Here is a 17,892-nt window from a genome sequence, read left to right as displayed (position 1 = left end):
TATATATATATATATATAAAATATATATATGCATGTGTATGTGTATATACACACACACATTCACACGCACACACACACACACACATATACATATAAAATTCAAAACCTCACTGCCACCAAGTCAGATCTGACTCATAGCGACCCCTCCTTAGGTTTCCAAAGCGGTATCACTATGGAAGTATGTTGCCCAGTCTTCCTTTTGAGGACTGGCTGGTGGGTTTGAATTGCCAGCCTTCTGGTTAGCAGTCAAATGCCTTAGGCACTATGCCACCAGAGCTCCACATCCTCAATAAATTACAATCACGTTATGATCACTGAGGAATTTGAATGAAGAAACAAGCCCATCTCACTCAAAGTGAAAGTTATACCTTCCCAGTCAACATTGGTCTCCCTTGGCCAGTGATATACAATGTGTTATTGCAGTTTGCTGTGAAAGAAGTTTGAAAAATATTTGCCCTAAACCATGAGCACTCTTAAAATACCTCTGTATATGCCTAATAAGGGTTATATAAAAATGACTGTTAGCTCCCTCTGTGAAGCACAGAGGATTTTCCTTTGAGCAAGCTTGCCCCAACCTTCCCAAACTTTGGTATGGCTAACAGAACATTCCTCCTTCACACCTTTGCTATCTCTTTCAATGTACATTTATCTTACTATCTAAGGTACAAAAGTCTGGGGGAGGCATCACAGGATGAAGTGAACAATCACTTTAGTGCAACTCATAGATATGCACAGAGAAATTTTTAGAGTGCTGACAGCCTAGAGCAAATGTTTCCCAAACTTCTTTGACAACAATTCACAATAATAAACGCATTTTATATCATGACCCAGCACATACAAGAGTCTTACCAAAGTGATACTTACATGCAACAGAGTACTCTCTTCTAGACTACATCATTTTTTAAAGTGCTGGTAGCAATCCACTAAGTCAATTTCACAGCCCACTTACTGGGGCACAGTCCTGGATCTGGAAAAACAATAGCTTACAGAGAATGTTGTAAAAATGAGACACTTTTTTGTCTTGAAGATGCTAACCCACAAGTAGGGTATTATGTTTTCTCTTTTTCAGTCTCGCATTTTTTTTTTTTCTTTAAAATCTTCATCAGAGACTTATATGAAGTTTGTGTGATTTTAAAAAAAAAAAAAAAAAAAAATCCAAGGACTATAGACCTAATAAAATAACAAGTCTGTATAAAAGGAAGTATATAACCATATAGAATTTTTTTTTCACAAAATATGATTAGGGAGGGGGATTTTATTTTTAATCATTGTAACACCATTGCAACATGCAAACAGTGACATCTTGTGGAACGCCATTGCTTAGCTTTAGGGGGAAAAAAAAATCCAGCTTTCACATGTTGGCAATAATGGAATCAGACAAATTTCAAGTATTTCCTCTTTCACCATTTTCATAGTAAAACTAAAATACACACTAGCTTAATATGAAATATTGATAGTGCGTACTGAAATGACTTTTTTCATTACAACTTGTATTTTTAAAATATGCTAAGGCTTAGTTAGTATAGAGACTATTTGTTTCATGTGGATATAATAGAAATCTAGTTTAAGTTACTATTGATTCTAGTTCAAATTCTAACCACTAACTGTGATTTGGAGTGTAAGATTCTGACTCAGTTTCCTTATCCATAATATGAGGGGAGCTCTGATATATGTGCTTCTGTGATACTTCCCTCATCAGATAGAGTCTGGAAGTAAGCTCTTTGATATAATATCTTAGAACATTTCCTGGATTATGCAGCAAGGAACAAGGCCAAGTAAGGGGTGGGACTGGGAAAGAAGTAGACCTGACAATTAAGAAATGGCAGACAATTCCAGAAATGGGAAAGGATGGCAGATTGTGGAATCAGGCCCAGCTACCCATCTTGGAAGACACTAGAAAGCAGAAGACAGAACACAATATTCCCCAAGCAGTGTGACAGACCAGAGGCAGTGGTGCAGTATAACAACTGGTATCCGAAAGATCTGGCATAGGAAAATGGCACATTCTAACGGTGGGAAACCAGTGACGGGAACTAGAAAACCAGTCAATATTCAGACTTGAAAGCCTTCAGTGATCAATCAACATCAATCAATCAAGATTAAGGTGGTCTCCCAGAGTTAGAAAAGTCTCAGTCTAGGTCTCAGAACAAGAGTTGAATTTCTAGGAGGCAATGAGCAACAAGAAGATAAGAATCCCAACCTGCTTCCAAAACTGGATTGCAATAGATCAGAACCAAAGTACCAAGTGTGACTAAACTATTCTTATCTCAAATTATTCAACTAGAACTCCTAAGATTCTTCCTAGTTTAGCCAGGTACTGCTCTTGAAAACAGAATGTGGAAGAGTATTCAGAACAAAACATAAGGAAAAATTTAAAAATAAGATGGTCTTTCATAAGGTTCACAAAGCAGTGAAATATAATGGAAATCACATTTAGAATCAAAGATACCTGGGTTTGGAGCTTTGCTTTTAGTAACTATATAAACTTGGTCTAGCATTTAATCTCCCTAACTTGCCTCTTCTTCGTTTGTGAAATGGGATTACTTTATCTACCACATAGTGTTGCTGATACCAAATTATATAATAAATGCAGTGTACCTCAGTGCATCTTCTGTTAGATAAGTTTCTTTTTTTGTATTCAGTAGTTACTATAGTGCCTAAGGCATTTGACTGCTAACCAGAAGGCTGGTGGTTCAAATTCATCAGCCACTCCTTGGAAGGAAGGTTGGGCAATCTACTTCCATAGAGATACTGCCTTGGAAACCCAAGAAGGGGTGGCTGTGAGTCAGATCCAACTCAACAGCAGTGAGTTATTGTATTTGAAGAGTTTGGATAAAGTTTTTAGAATGGAAGCACACTTTACTTAATTAACTTGTAATCTATAAATAGGAGGGGTAGTAAATCAAAATAATTAACCATGTGGCTGTCATTCAGTTTTAAAAAAATATTTTTGAAGGAATATAAGCTGTCAAAATAGCATCTATAATGTTACTTTTATAAAATGCATACACATATAATATATATGCATGCACAGAAGAAAGCTATGAAGAATTTTTATCAAATAGAAAATGCATTATGAAAAGGTCAGACTCTTGTATAACAGTTTTAGCAATCACAGAGAAAAACAGCGGCAAAAATTTCAGACCCTGTCCCATCCTACACCCAATATCTTTCAGAATTCCAAATTACTAAAATAGTAATATAAACGTGAATCTCCTGATTGTTCCAGCTTAATATCTAAAAGTAGTATTCTAAGTACTTCAAGATGAACAGTAAAAAAAAAAAAAAAATGTCAAGTAAATCAATGTGATATTATATTTGGGTAGCCAGATATTATTTATCTTTTTTTCAAAACTGAGTAACAGAACAATAAAATAAGAGTTATATAAAGTGAATCTGCACCATAGTATTGGGGGACACCAGGGTCAGTTGACCCAACAAAGCATATAAAAATCTTGTTCCACAACCTACTTTGGTGAGTAGTGACTGAGGTCTTAAAAGCTTTCGAGCAGCCACATAAGATGCAGCTAATGGACTCCTATCGTCGGAAGCGAAGAAGGGTGAAGAAAGCAAAGACATTTGGAAACAATCAGCCCTAGGACATGATGGACCTTGAGACCAAAAGAACCAGATGGTGCCTGGCTATCAATGCCAACCACTTGGGAAGGGATCAAAACTGGAGATCCTGGATAGAGTGGGAAGAAAAACATGAAACAAAATTCAAAAACACAGTAACAACCAGAATTACTGGTCGGATGGAGTCTGGTGGGACCCCCAAACTATGGCCCAGAGATATACTTTGGGCCTGGGATAAAACTGACTCCCAAGGGCTGGCTCTCAGCCCAACAGTAGTAAGACTTACATGCAAAACACCCAACCCTGGGCAATGCACCCACCTGCTCTACAGAGATACACCCCTTGGAGCAATCAGCCATGGGGCACCAGAGGACCAGCATTCACATGGAGGAAAGCCAGACAGACAGGAGTGCATAACTAAGAAGGGCACAGGGATGGAGGAGTCACTGGGAAGGGAGAGGAGGAGAGTGAGTTAAGGTTGGGGATCGTGATTGGGAAGTGAAACCAAATGTACATGAACTGTTGAGTGTAAAACAAATTCTACTCTGTGAATCTGCACACAAAGCACAATAAAATAAACAAAATAAAGTGAGTATGCAAGGTATAAGAAAGAAAGAAATACAGTATTCAAAGAATTATATGAAAAACATCCTTTTGAAAAAGATTTTAATATAGGAATCAAAAATATTTTTAAAAGGCTCTTCTTTGTGCTGTTAAGGAAATCCTCTTTAATGCTTTCATGAAACAGGTAGTAAAATTTCAGATATGACCAAAAAAAAATATTTTTCATGAATTAAGGAAGACAATAATGCCATAACAGTACTAACATGAGAATTTCAGGGAATTTTTTAAATGTACACAACAGAAAATGAAGCCATTTATGTGAAACAGAGGTTTGAAAGATGAATATAATCAAAGTTGTGATAAATATAGAAGATAGATAATAAAGATCCAACATATGGGTAACTGACATGCCTGAAGAAATGCTCCAAATAAATAGAATGAAATTGCTACTCAAAATAGGGGGTGGGGGGAATGAGCTATATTTTCTTATCTAAAGTGCTTTCCATGTACCTAAGAAAAAATAATTAGAAGTAATCCACCCACTCCCAAACATATGTCAATGAATTATTTAATTTAATGCAAAATTTAAAATCCAAAATAAAAATAAGCTGGCTTCAGATTTCTACCCCACAATGTTAGATATTAGAAAATGATATGAACAAGTGAACAGAAAGCACACAGACAAATGTTGGCAAATATGACAAGTTATAAAAAATAAGAAAGAAGACAAAAGAGAGAGAGAATATAAAATAAAATGGCAAGAGTAAGACCAAATATATTTCCTATAACAATAAATAAACAAGGGATGAGCAAATTCTTATAAGAAAATAAATTTCTGATTAGGTTTAAAAACATTCAAGTCTACACAATTTACAAGGGATACAACTAAGAAAGGACAAGCATATACCATATAAAGAAACAAAAATAAAAAAAACAAGAAAGCAAATTTTAAGGGAAGAAAGGATTAAATGGGACAAAAAGAGTTTGTTTTTATGGACTTAGTGTACTATTTACATTGAAAATGAAGGACCACAATTAAAGTTTCTTGACTTTCTTTCCACAAACACAAAAAACTATATATAATCACATATATGTTTATATATTTAAGCAGCTCTGGTGGAGCAGTGGTTAAGGCATTCAGCTGCTAGCCAAAAGGTCAACAGTTCAAACCCACTGGCAGCTCCAGGGAGGAAAAATGAAGCAGTCTGCTTCTACAAAGATTTACAGTCTTGGAAACCCTGTGGGGCAATTCTACTCTGTCTTATAGAGTCACCATGAGTCAAAATTGGCTCATTGGCAATGGGTTTTGGTTTTGGGTTGTAAATTTAGCTTTACATCCTTTGAACACACAGATCTCTACCTCATTTTCACCATGGTTGCAATGCCTCTGTTTTGTATACACTATAGAATGTCTTCTACTGATGGACATTTAAGTTGTTCCCAGTTATTGATTATTATTAAAAAGTGACACAATGGATGCCTTTGGGAATTTATCAAAGTATTCCATTTTAAATACTTCTGTAGGGTACATTCATACTAGTGAGACTGCTGAATCAAAAATTATGCACTTTTAAAATATTGACAACATTGCCAAATTGTCCTGCAAAAAAATGTATACCAATTTATTCTCCTATCACAGGAAAGTATGGTGAAAGGATACAACAATGACACATGCTCTTCCTGATTTTAAACCATGCAGTATCCCCTTGTTCTGTTTGAATGATACCCACTTGGTCTATATACAGGTTTTTCATGAGCACAATTGCTCTGGATTTCCCATTTTTCACAATATTATCCATAACTTATCATCCACACAGTTGAATGTCTTTGCATAGTCAATAAAACACAGGTGAACACCCTTTTGGTATTCTCTGCTTTCAGCCAAGAGCCATCTTACATCAGCGATAATATCCCTAATTCTACATCCTCTTCTGAATCTAGCTTGAATTTCTGAAAGTTCCCTATATATACTGCTGCAACCATTTTTTGAATTATCTTCAGCAAAATTTTACTTGAGTGTGATATATTTTTCAATATTACAACATTTTATTCTGTGTCATTTTTCTTTGAAATGGGGTTTTTCTTTGGAATGGGGTTGACTACATAATGTGGAACCAAGTAGTATGAAATCTTTGACACACTCAACATCAATGGAAGCAGCAGTCAAGAAATCAGACGATGTATTGCACTGGGTAAATCTGCTTCAAAAGACCTCTTTCAAGTGCTGACGAGCAAAGATGTCTCTTGCAAGACTATAGTGTACCTAACCCAAGCCATGGTATTTTCAATCGCCTCATGTGCATGTGAAAGCGTGGACAATGAATAAGGAAGCCCAAAGCAGAGCTGATGCTTCTGTGTTGTGGTGTTAGTGAAGAATACTGAAAGTACCATGGACTGCCAGAAGAAATAACAGATCTGTCCTGGAAGAAGTGCAGCCGGAATGCTCCTTGGAAGCGAGAATGGCCAGACTTCACCTACTTTGGTCATGTTGTCAGAAGGGACCATTCCCTGGGTAATAGTATTAGGCTTAGTGAAGTGGAGAGTCAACAAAAAAGGGGAAGGCCCTCAATGAGATGGATGACACCATGGCTGCAGTGATGAGCTGAGATATAGCAAAGATTGTGAGGCTGGCACAGGACCAGGCAGTGTTTTGTTCTGTTGTACATAGAGTCACTATGAGTCAGAGCTGACTCAATGGCACCAAACAACAACACATATTTACATATGTATAAACTAGAGAAACCTACACATAGCACTTTTTTTGTGAGACTAGTAGTGTACCATATTTTACCCTTGCTTTTTCCATTATCAATATATCTTGACAATCTTTCCCTAACAGTTTATACAGTATGGTCTCATTATCTGTACCACCACTCATCTGTCAGTTTGTCACTGTGGTGGACTATGTCACAGGTATCTGATACCAGCAGGGTCACCCAAAGTGGACAGGTTTCACAAAGCTTCTAGACTAAGACTGACTAGGAAGAAGGACCTGGAGATCTACTTCTGAAAATTAGCCAATGAAAACCTTATGGAATGAATAAAGAAAGAAAGAAAAGAAAAGAAAACCTCATGGATAAAAACAAAATATCATGTGATACAGTGCTGAAAGATGAGCCCTCAGTTTAGAAGGCACTCAAAATACAACTGGGAAAGAGCTGCTCCTCAGAATAGAGTTGATATTAATGACATAGAGTAAAGCTTTCAAGACCTTCATTTGCTGATGTTGCATGACTGAAAATTAGAGTTTACAGCTGTTTTAATGAAATAGATTGACACAGTGGCTCTACAATGGGCTCAAACATACAAACGATTGTGAAGACGGTGCAGGACCAGGCAAAGGTTTCTTCTGTTATATATAAGGTCATTGTTAGTTAGAGACAATTTAACAGCAACTAACAGCAACTTTCTCTAATATCTGCACAGTGTTCCATTGTATAAATAACAATTTATACAACCACTCCCCTACTGAAGGCCACTGAGGTTACCTTTAAAAGCATTTTAAATAATTTCCTATCTCCTATCATGTTCCTTTCCAATCCAATCTTCACCCTGAAGCCAGAGTTACACACTAATTCAGTAAATATTTATTGAATGACTAATATATTCTTCTAGGCACTGGGACTACAGTGCTGAAAAATTAAAGTCACTTCTCATGTAGAGCTTACATTTGAGGTGGAGGAGACATATTATAACAACAACAAAAAAAGAATGAATAATATGTAGGGGTGGGAATTGGTGTATGGTAAGGTGGGATTTGAAGAGAAATCTATTCCACCCATAGGAAACACCAAGTACAAAGGTTCAGTGACAGGAATGTGTGTTCAGAACAGAAAGGAATCCAGTGGGACTGGAGCACACTCAGTGGTGGAGGAGAGTGGTACGAAGTAGTAGGGGGGCAAGACCATTTGGGGAACAGCAGAACTTTGTAAGAACTTTGCAATTTAAAAAATCTTAACAAAATCCTAGCCAATAGACTCCAACAACATATCAAAAAAATAATGCATTATGAACAAGTGGGGTTCATATCAGGTATGCAAGGATGGTTCAATGTTAGAAAAACAATCAATATCATCCACCACATAAATAAAATAAAGGAAAAGAACCACATGATCATATTAATTGATGCAGAAAAGGCACTTGATAAAATCCAACACCCTTTCCTGATAAAACTCTCAGCAAAATAGGAATAGAAAGGACATTCCTCAACATAATAAAGGGCATATATGCAAAACCAACAGCTAAAATTATTCTCAATGGAGAAAGACTGAAACCATTCCCCTTGCAAACAGGAACCAGACAAGGATGCCATCTCTCACCACTTCTATTCATCATTGTATTGGAAGTCCTAGTCAGGGCAATAAGGCAAGAAAAGGAAATCAAAGGCATCCAAATTGGTAAGGAAGAAGTCAAACTATCCTTATTTGTAGATGATATGATCCTATACCTAGAAAACCCAAGAGACTTAGTCAAAAATCTACTGGAACTAATTGAGAGATTTATCATAGTGGCAGGATACAAGATCAACACCAAAAATAGTTGGATTCCTCTACTCCAGTAAAGAGATTACTGAAAAAGAAATAAGGAAATCAATACCATTTACAATTAAAAAAAAAAAAACCCTCATTGCCATCAAGTCAGATCCAACTCATAATGACCCCTCCTTAGGCTTAAAATAAAATACTTGGGAATAAATCTTACCAGGCACATGAAAAACCTATACAAAGAAAACTATAAAGGAAACCATTAAGAAAACTACTTCAAGAAACCATTAAGAGATCTACAGAAATGGAAGAACATACCATGATCATGGATAGGAAGACTGAACATTTTGAAAATGTCAATTCTACCCAAAACAATCTAAACATTCAATGCAATCTCAATCCAGATCCCATCAACATTCTTTAAGGGTATGGAAAAACAATCACTAATTTTATATGGAAAGGGAAGACACCTCAGATAAGCAAGGCATTATTGAAGAAGAGGAACAAAGTAGGAGGTCTCACACATTCAGATCTCAAAACCTTCTATAACACCACAGTAGTCAAAACTGCCTGGTATTGTTACAATGACAGACACATAGACCAATGGAATAGAATTGAGAACCCAGAAAGAGATCCATCAACCAATGGTCAACTGATCTTTGATCAAGGGCCGAAATCCATTAAACAGGGAAGAGGTTATCTGTTTAATAAATGGTACTGGCAAAACTAGATATCCATGTGTAGAAAAATGAAGCAAGATCTGTACCTCATACCATACACAAAAACTAACTCCAGATGGACCAAAGACTTAAATGTGAAACGTACAACTATAAAGTTCCTCAAGGAAAAACTAGGAGCAAATTTAGGGGCCCTAATTTATGGCGTAAATAGACTATCAAGCATAACCCAAAATGCACAAACAGCAGAAGATAAACTAGATGAAAAGAACCTTCTGAAAATTAAATTTTTATGTGCTTCCAAAGACTTTTCCAAAACAGTCAAAAGAGAACCTACAGATTGGGAAAAAATTTTCAGCAATAACATATCTGACAAGGGACTTATCTCTAGAATTTATAGAAAACTCCAAAACCTCAACAACAAAAAGACAGAAAATCCAATTTAAAAATGGGCAGAAGACATGAATAGACACTTCACCAAAGAAGATATTCAGGAAGCCAACAAACATATGAAGAAATGCTCACAATCATTAGCTATTAGGGAGATGCAAATCAAAACGAGATACCATCTTACTCCAGCACTAGTAGCAAAGTTCAACAAGACAGAAAGTAACAAGGTGAGGATGTGGAGAGATCAGGACTTTCATACACCACTGGTAGGATTGTAAAATGATGCAACCACTGTGGAAGGCAGTATGGCAATTCCTTAAGAAGTTGGAATTAGAAATACCATTTGACTCAGCCATTCCATTACAAGGTATACATCCTAAAGAAGTGAGAGTCAGGACAAAAACAGATATATGCATGTCCATGTTCATTGCAGCACTATTTACAATAGGCAAAAGATGGAAACAACCTAGGTGCCCATCAACAGAAGAATGGATACCCAAACTATGGTACATACACACAATGGAATACTATGCAATCCTAAAGAATAATATATAGAATCTGCAAAATACGACAAAACATGTATGAACTTGGAGGACATTATGCTGAGTGAAAGAAGTCAATCACAGAAGGCCAGATATTGTATTAGTCCATTATTGTAAAAAGTCAAGGAAAGATTTATATATGAAAGGAAATTTTCTTTGTTGGTTACCAGGGGTGGGAGGGGAGGGGAGGGAACACTGTTAGATAGGTAGAGACAAGTATTGATTTGGGTGAAGAGAAGGGCAATGTATCAAATGTGAGTGATCAACATAGTGGCATTGAGGAAGAGAAAGACATTGAGAAGTGCATGGGAGGTACAGACAACAAAGATGAACCTTTTTGCACATCCAGTACTGCATTGCAGTGAAAGCAAACATTGATACACAGGTGGATAGATGGGTCGACAGGCTGAACTATTGTTGTGTTGTTGTCATGTTGTCTGACCCAACTGATAGTGACCCCTCCGTGGGTTTCCGAGGCGGTATCACTACGGAAGTAGATTGCCCAACCTTCCTTCTGAAGAGTGGCTAGTGGGTTTGAACCACCAGCCTTCTGGTTAGCAGTCAAGTGACTCAGGGACTACATTACCAGAGCTCCTAATTATGTCTATGCAGGGGAGAGTGTGCCCAAGACCATGTATAGAGTTGGCAGACAATGATTCTACAAGTGTATTTTTATGTTCTGTAAAAATTGCCAGGTCTATAGTGGAGCTGACAAGGGACAAGGTTGTAGTCACTTCTTGGGCACAGCCAGCTACCCAGAGGAAGCAAGTAGTTGAACCTGTGAGCTCGGGACTGTAGTCACAGGGGACATCAAGCTCAATTGGCATAACATACTACACAAAACATTGTTCCACATTCTATTTTGACAAGTAGTGACTGGGATCTTAAAAGTTTGCAAGCAGCCACTAGATGCAATGACAGGTCTCTCCTCATCCAGAGTAAACAAGAATGAAGAAAACCAAAGATGCATAGAAACAATTAGTCCAAGCAACTGGCACACCATGTGATCCTCAGCCTATATGATTATGAAACCAGAAGAACTAGATGGTGCCCAGCTACCACTGTCAATCACTCAGAGGGAGATCTATATAGGAGACCCTGGATAGAGTAGGAGAACAATGTGGAGCAAAACTCAAAATTATTAAAAAAAAAAAAAAAGACTATGTTTGCTGATCTGATAGAACCTGATGGAACCACTGAGACTATGGCCCCTAGCTGCCTTTCAGGAATTGAACCCACTCCTGTGGCTTCCAGCCAAACAAAAGACAGGCTTATGAGGTAAACATTTACATTAGGTAGATATATTCCTTGGAGAGACCAGCCATGAGAGAACAGAAGGGCAGTGTATGCACAGGGAGACTGCTTAGGGGGGCAGGAATGCATGAGAGGGAAGGACACAGGGAAGAGGTAACTATAGGGAGGAAGTGGGAGGGGAGCTGTTGGATTGTGGGAAATTGAAGTCAATGTCATGAGACAAAGTATATGTGAGTTGCTGTGTGGAAAGTGAATATTCTCTGTAAACTTTCACCCAAATCACAATAAAAATTAAAAAAAAAAAAAAAAAAAAAAACTTTGCAATTTAACAGCTTTGGACTTTACCCTGAGTGAACTGGGAAGCTCTGAGGGAACTGTGAGCAGAAACGTGACATGATCTGTCTGATGTTTTTACAGGATAACTCTGGTGCTGTACCAGGAATAGACTATTGGAGGATGAGCATGGACACACACACACACACAAAAAAAAAAAAAAAAACTGCTAGAAGGCTTATTCAGTAACCCAAAGGAGAGATGATTTCAACTTAGCCAGGTGGAAGTATTGCAAGTGGTCAAATTTAATACGCTTCCTATATTTCAAAAATAATATCAGGAACCCTTCATAGATGTTTGTTTCCATATCACCCTGCCATCTCTATAAAAATCATCACATGCATAATAATTCACCACCTTTCTTCTTTGCTACTGTCCAAGTACCCTGAGGGCAGGGATTATGTCTTTTTTTCTTTACAGATGCTTCTCTAGTTCCAAGCTCAATGCCTACCACATAATTGGTACACAGAAATAGACAGACAGATAGATAGATAGGCAGGCAGATAGATAGACAAGCAGACCTAAGTGATTATGATTATTCAGAACTATATTTCTTGACATGAAAAGATGTTTATAGCATATCAAGTTAAAAAAAAAAAACAGGTGACAAAACAATATATATGTAGCACTATCCTACTTTTGTTCTACATGATTTATTTGTAGGGAAAAGCCTGGAATGGGATATTTAAGAATGTTTTACAGTATTCTGTCCTGGAGGAAGTATGGCTTGAATACTTCTTAGAAACAAGAATGGCCAGACACTTTGATCATATTGTCAGAAGGGACCAGTCCCTGAAAAAGAATATGCTCAGTAAAGCAGAGAGTCAGCAAGAATGGGGAACACCCTCAATGAGATGGACTGACACAGTGGCTGCAATGATTGGCTCAACATAGCAAGAATTGTGAAGATGGTGCAGGACTGGGCAGTATTTTATTCTGTTGTACAGAGGGTCACTATGAATCAGAGCCAACTCGATGGCATGTAGCAACAACAGTTTTATCTCTGGGTTGTGAGATTTTGAGTAATTGGAGGTGTTTTTTTGTTTTTTGGGGGGCTTTTTTGCATGTTTCTGTGTTCTAAAATATATTATTATTATTGTTATTATGCAACACAATAATAAAAAAATAAACACTGAATTATGATACTCTCTTGGTTTTCCAGTTGTTGTTGCTGTTTTAATGTATAAAACTCATAGACTGTCCATATTTTTTCTAAATTTGATGAGGCATTTCCTTTACCATTTGAAGCCAAGTTGAGGGGTAGGCATTAGGACTGATAACCTAGTACTACTTACTGCAGGAAGCTGGCCATCAGGGGTATCTGACTTTGTAAGGTCAGCCAATGTTTGTAGAACAGGTGACTCTCTCTTATTAATGGTCAATCAACAAAATACATGGGAAATTTTACATAGACAAGTAAGTGAAACAGAACAAAAATCCATAAAAAGACTCAATGAAATGTGGAATTAAAAGTATAAAAAGCTAGCAATTCAAATCAGTGGGGAAAAGAGAATTTAAGAAATAATGTGTAATTGTCTGGTCATTTAAAAAAAAATAATGCTTTTCCTCTTATCAAAAAAATTACAGATGGATCAACGATTTAATTTTTCAAAGAAAGCCATAAAGTTATTAGAAGAAAATATGAAAATACATTTAAAATATAAGAATAGAAAAGGCCTTTAAAAGAATAGCATCAAGATAAGCACATATAAAGAAACAACTGCTACAATACTGCATTACCAGTGGCAACAAACCCTAGGCTATGGGTAAATGCATAGATGGGTGAGAAGATAGGTAGGGGAAGGTGAATGGGAATATACCCAAGACCAAGGATAGATTTAAGATAGTCTTACATATGTACTTGTGCTACAAAATTATCCACATACATTATGGAAGTAACAGAGGACAAGGTTGGAGTAGCTTCTCAAAGACAACCAAAAACCTTAAGGGAGAGAATCACCAGGCCTGCAGGCTTAGGACCATACATCTCAGGGGACATCATACTCAATTGATAATCAGCTTCACTTATTAAGGACTGCACAGGCAACCACACTGGTGGGCTGATGACCAGAAAGGTATCGTGTTCCCTTTGTTTTCCTTGTACCGCACACCTTCCCAGTGAATGGAGGAGATGTGGCCAACAGAGGCCCTGACCACACCTTCCAGACCAGTAGGAATTCCATCCCAGACCAGGTACCCTGCCACCAACTGCCTTCTGGACTGGCAGGAACTGGTCCTAGAACTAGGCACCCTACTCCTCTTAGGCAGGAAGACAGGATAAAGGGCTGCCCTCGGGGAAGACCCAAAGAGAGGAGAAAAGGGAAACAGAATATCTAAGAAGGTAATAGCTATAAACCGCTCACAACCACCTGTGAGATTGTGTGTGTGTGTTATGTGCCGTCGAGGCGGACCCAACTCATAGTGACCCTCCTTGGGTTTCCGAGGCAGTATCACTATGGAAGTAGATTGCCCCATCTTCCTTCCGAGGAGTGGCTGGTGGGTTTGAGCCACCAGCCTTCTGGTTAGCAGTCAAATGCCTTAGGCACTACACCACCAGAGCTCCCTGTGAGATTAGGCCCATTAAAATTAAGCAGAACCACCACAGACCATGGAATATTTAAGGAGGTTAATGAGGTAATACCTGCAACTGCCTACAGCTGCCTGTGAGATCTGGCACATTAATCAGAGTCCTGTCACTCAAAAGGCCCAGTCGCACCTTAAGAACACCCCTTGCAGAAATATAAAAACCAACAATTTAGGCAGTTTGGCATCTTTTCCCATTCTGCAGCGAAAAGAACCTTCTCCACTCCTCTGGAGATGCCCTTTGCTTTTAATTTTAAGACCCTTCCCCACTTGTGGGGCCTAGTGCCTAAAGCATTTGACTGCTAACCAGAAAGCTGATGGGAGCTCTGGTAGCATAGTGCCTAAGGCACTTGACTGCTAACCAGAAGGCTAGCGGTTCAAACCCATCAGCCATTCCTTGGAAGCAAGATGGGGCAATCTACTTCCATAGTGATACTGCCTTGGAAACCCAAGGAGAGGTCACTATGAGTCGGGTCCGATTCGACGGCACATAACAACAACAACAACAGAAGGCTGGTGGTTCAAACCCACCAGCCACTCCTCAGAAGAAAGATTGGACAATCTACTTCTGTAGAGATACTGCCTTGGAAACCCAAGGAGGGGTTGCTACAAGTTGTATCTGACTTAATGGCAATGAGTTTGGTTTTTCTGGTTTCCCCACTTGTAGGGAGAGGTCCATTTCCCCTCTGGAAACAATACTCAATAAAGGCTTGTTTGCTTGTGTGACTGGACTTTATTGAGTAAATTTGTCAAGCCACCACTGCCAAAAACCACCTGAGACTGCCTGCCCATGGATCACTTGCTCTCAGAGATTCTTTCCATGAGTGGGGCGAGGCCAGAGAAAAGGGGCTTCATCCTCTAGATAACACTCCCAGCCACCTTTTGGGATAGCAGCAACTTTTGCTGGGAACATGGCCTTGTGCCCAGTTGCTTTCTGAGACAGTAGGAACTTTGTCTGGGACCAGATGCCCTGTCCACAGCTGCTTCTGGGGCCAGCAGGAACTCCCTTTGGAACCAGATGCTTTGCTCCCAGTCACCTTTTGGACCAGCAAGAACATTTTCTGGGTCCTGGAAGTCTGCCCCCAGACACTTTCTGGGCAAGCAGGAACTCATCTGGGATGAGGCACACTGCCCACAGTTGCCTTCTGGGTAGACAAGAACTAGTTCTGAGACCAGTCACCCTGCTCTCAGATACTTTTTGGGCTGGCAGGAACTTCTTCTGAAAGGAGGAGCCCTGAGACAGTTGCCTTTTGAAACAGCAGGAATTTTTTCTGGGACCAGACACCCTGCCCACAGCTGCTTTTTGGGCTGGCGGGAACTTCCTCTGAGACCAGGTACCTTGCTCCAAGTCACCTTTTGGACCAATAGGAACTTTTTTTGGGTCCAGGTGCCCCACCCCTAGACACCTTCTAGGCCAGCAGGAACTCATCTGGGATCAGGCACACTGCCCACAGTTGTCTTATGGGTTGTTGTTGCTGTTGTTATGTGCCATCGAGTCATCTCTGACTCATAGTGACCCTATGTATAACAGAATGAAACACTGCCCAGTCCTGTGCAAGCCTCACAATCGCTACTATACCTGAGCCCATCCCTGCAGCTACCATGTCAACAACCCATCTTGTTGAGAGCCTTCCCCGTTTTCGTTTACCCTCCACTTTACCAAGCATGACATCCTTCTCCAGAGCATAGTCCCTTCTGACAACTTGACCAAAGTAGGTGAGATGAAGTTTGGCCATTCTCGCTTCCAAGGAACATTCTGGCTACACTTCTTCCAGGACAGATTTTTTTAGTTATTTTAGCAGTCACTGGTACTTTCAGCATTCTTCACCAGCACCACAACTCAAAAGCCTTAACTCTTCTTTGGTCTTCCTTATTCATTGTCCAGCTTTCACATGCATATGAGGTGATTGAAAAAACCATGGTTTGGGTTAGGGTCATCTTAGTCTTCAAGGAGATATCTTTGCTCTTCAGCACTTGAAAGGTCTTTTGCAACAGATTTGCCCTATGCAACACGTCTTTTGATGTCTTGACTGCTGCTTCCATTGGCAGTGATTGTAGAACCAAGTAATATGAAAACTTTGACAACTTCAACCTTATCTCCATTTATTGTGATGCTGCTTATTGGTCCAGTTGTGAAGATTTTTGTTTTCCTTATATTAAGGTGTAATCCATACTGCAGACTGTATGTAGTCTTTAATCTTCATCAGTAAGTGCTCCAAGTCGTCCTCACTTTCAGCAAGCAAAGTTGTGTCATCTGCATATCTCAGGTTATTAATGAGCCTTCCTCCAATCCCAATGCCATGTTCTTCTTCATATAATCCAGCTTCTGGGACTATTTGCTCAGCATACAGATTGAATAAGTATGGTGAAAGGATACAACACTGATGCACTCCCTTCCTGATATTAAACCATTCAGTATCTCCTTGTTCTGCTTGAATGCCAGCCTCCTGGTCTATATACAGGTTCCTCTTGAATACAAGTAAGTGTTCTGGAATTCCCATTCTTTTCAATGTTATCCACAATTTGTTATGATCCAAACAACTGAATGCCTTTGCATAGTCAATAAAAGATAAGTAAACCTCCTTCTGGTATTCTTTGTTTTGAGCCAAGAGCCATCTGACATTAGCTATTGTGAGGCCTGAGTCCTAATGGCCTCCAGGTAAATCTTTAACCAGAAGCCTTTAGTGTTGGGGATTCTAACACGTCCCATGCTTCAGGGCTTTTATCAGAGATTTGCCTGGCTCCGGTAAGTCTCCCACTCATCAGGGTTTTACATTCTCCAAATTCCCTAACTAGACTTTGAAGCCGGGGGATTCCAACCCACCCCCTAACTTCTCAGACCCCTGCCCTAAACCCCTTAGCAACAACCAATCATCTGTATCCCTTTGCCCTGGTGCTACTCCACCTTGTATTTTTCCTATAAAAATGTGATAGTAAAAGAGCACGAGGTCTTTTGCCCAAGCAAAAGATTAAGGGAGCAGACCCTACAGGACTTAATGAAAGTAGCAGAAAAGGTGTATAATACTAGAGAAACCCCAGAAGAAAGCGAGGAAAGAATACGGCGGGAGGAAAGGGAATTCCAAGCTAAAGAAAATAAACAAAATCAGAAGGAGTTAGCAAAGATCTTCTTTGCTGGAGCTCGGGGAGACACAGGGAAAGGGAGAGGAAGGAGACCAGACCAACATGACAGGCCCTGCCGAGACCCACCCCTGGCCCCGAACCAATGCGCATTTCGCAAAGGAACTGGACACTGGAAGAATGAATGCCCAAAGAAAGAGAACAAAAAATGTGAAAAACCTGCTCCTGTTAGAATGTGGGTGGCAGGTGAAGACAGCGACTAGGGGAGACGGGACTCAGAACCCCTCCCTGAGTCTTGGGTAACCTTGAAGGTGGAGGGGAAGCCAGTAGAGTTCCTGGTAGATACAGGGGCTCAGTACTCCATCCTCAATAAGAAGGAGGGAAAGATTTCTTCAAAAACCAGCCTGGTCC

General features: G+C 39.3%; 1 protein-coding gene across 1 annotated transcript in view; it reads right to left on the bottom strand.

The window, feature by feature from the left end:
* TTC6 (tetratricopeptide repeat domain 6) overlaps positions 1–17,892 on the bottom strand; it is a 285,618-nt gene that overhangs the window by 157,129 nt on the left and 110,597 nt on the right. The gene's annotated exons all lie outside the window — the stretch shown is intronic.

This window comes from Orycteropus afer, unplaced genomic scaffold, assembly GCF_000298275.1.
Source record: "Orycteropus afer afer isolate SDZICR_OR568_19922 unplaced genomic scaffold, OryAfe1.0 scaffold00051, whole genome shotgun sequence".
In the NCBI taxonomy this organism is placed as follows: Eukaryota; Metazoa; Chordata; class Mammalia; order Tubulidentata; family Orycteropodidae; genus Orycteropus; species Orycteropus afer.
Note: the sequence above shows the minus strand (reverse complement) of the source record. Positions and strands in the feature narration are given on the sequence as shown.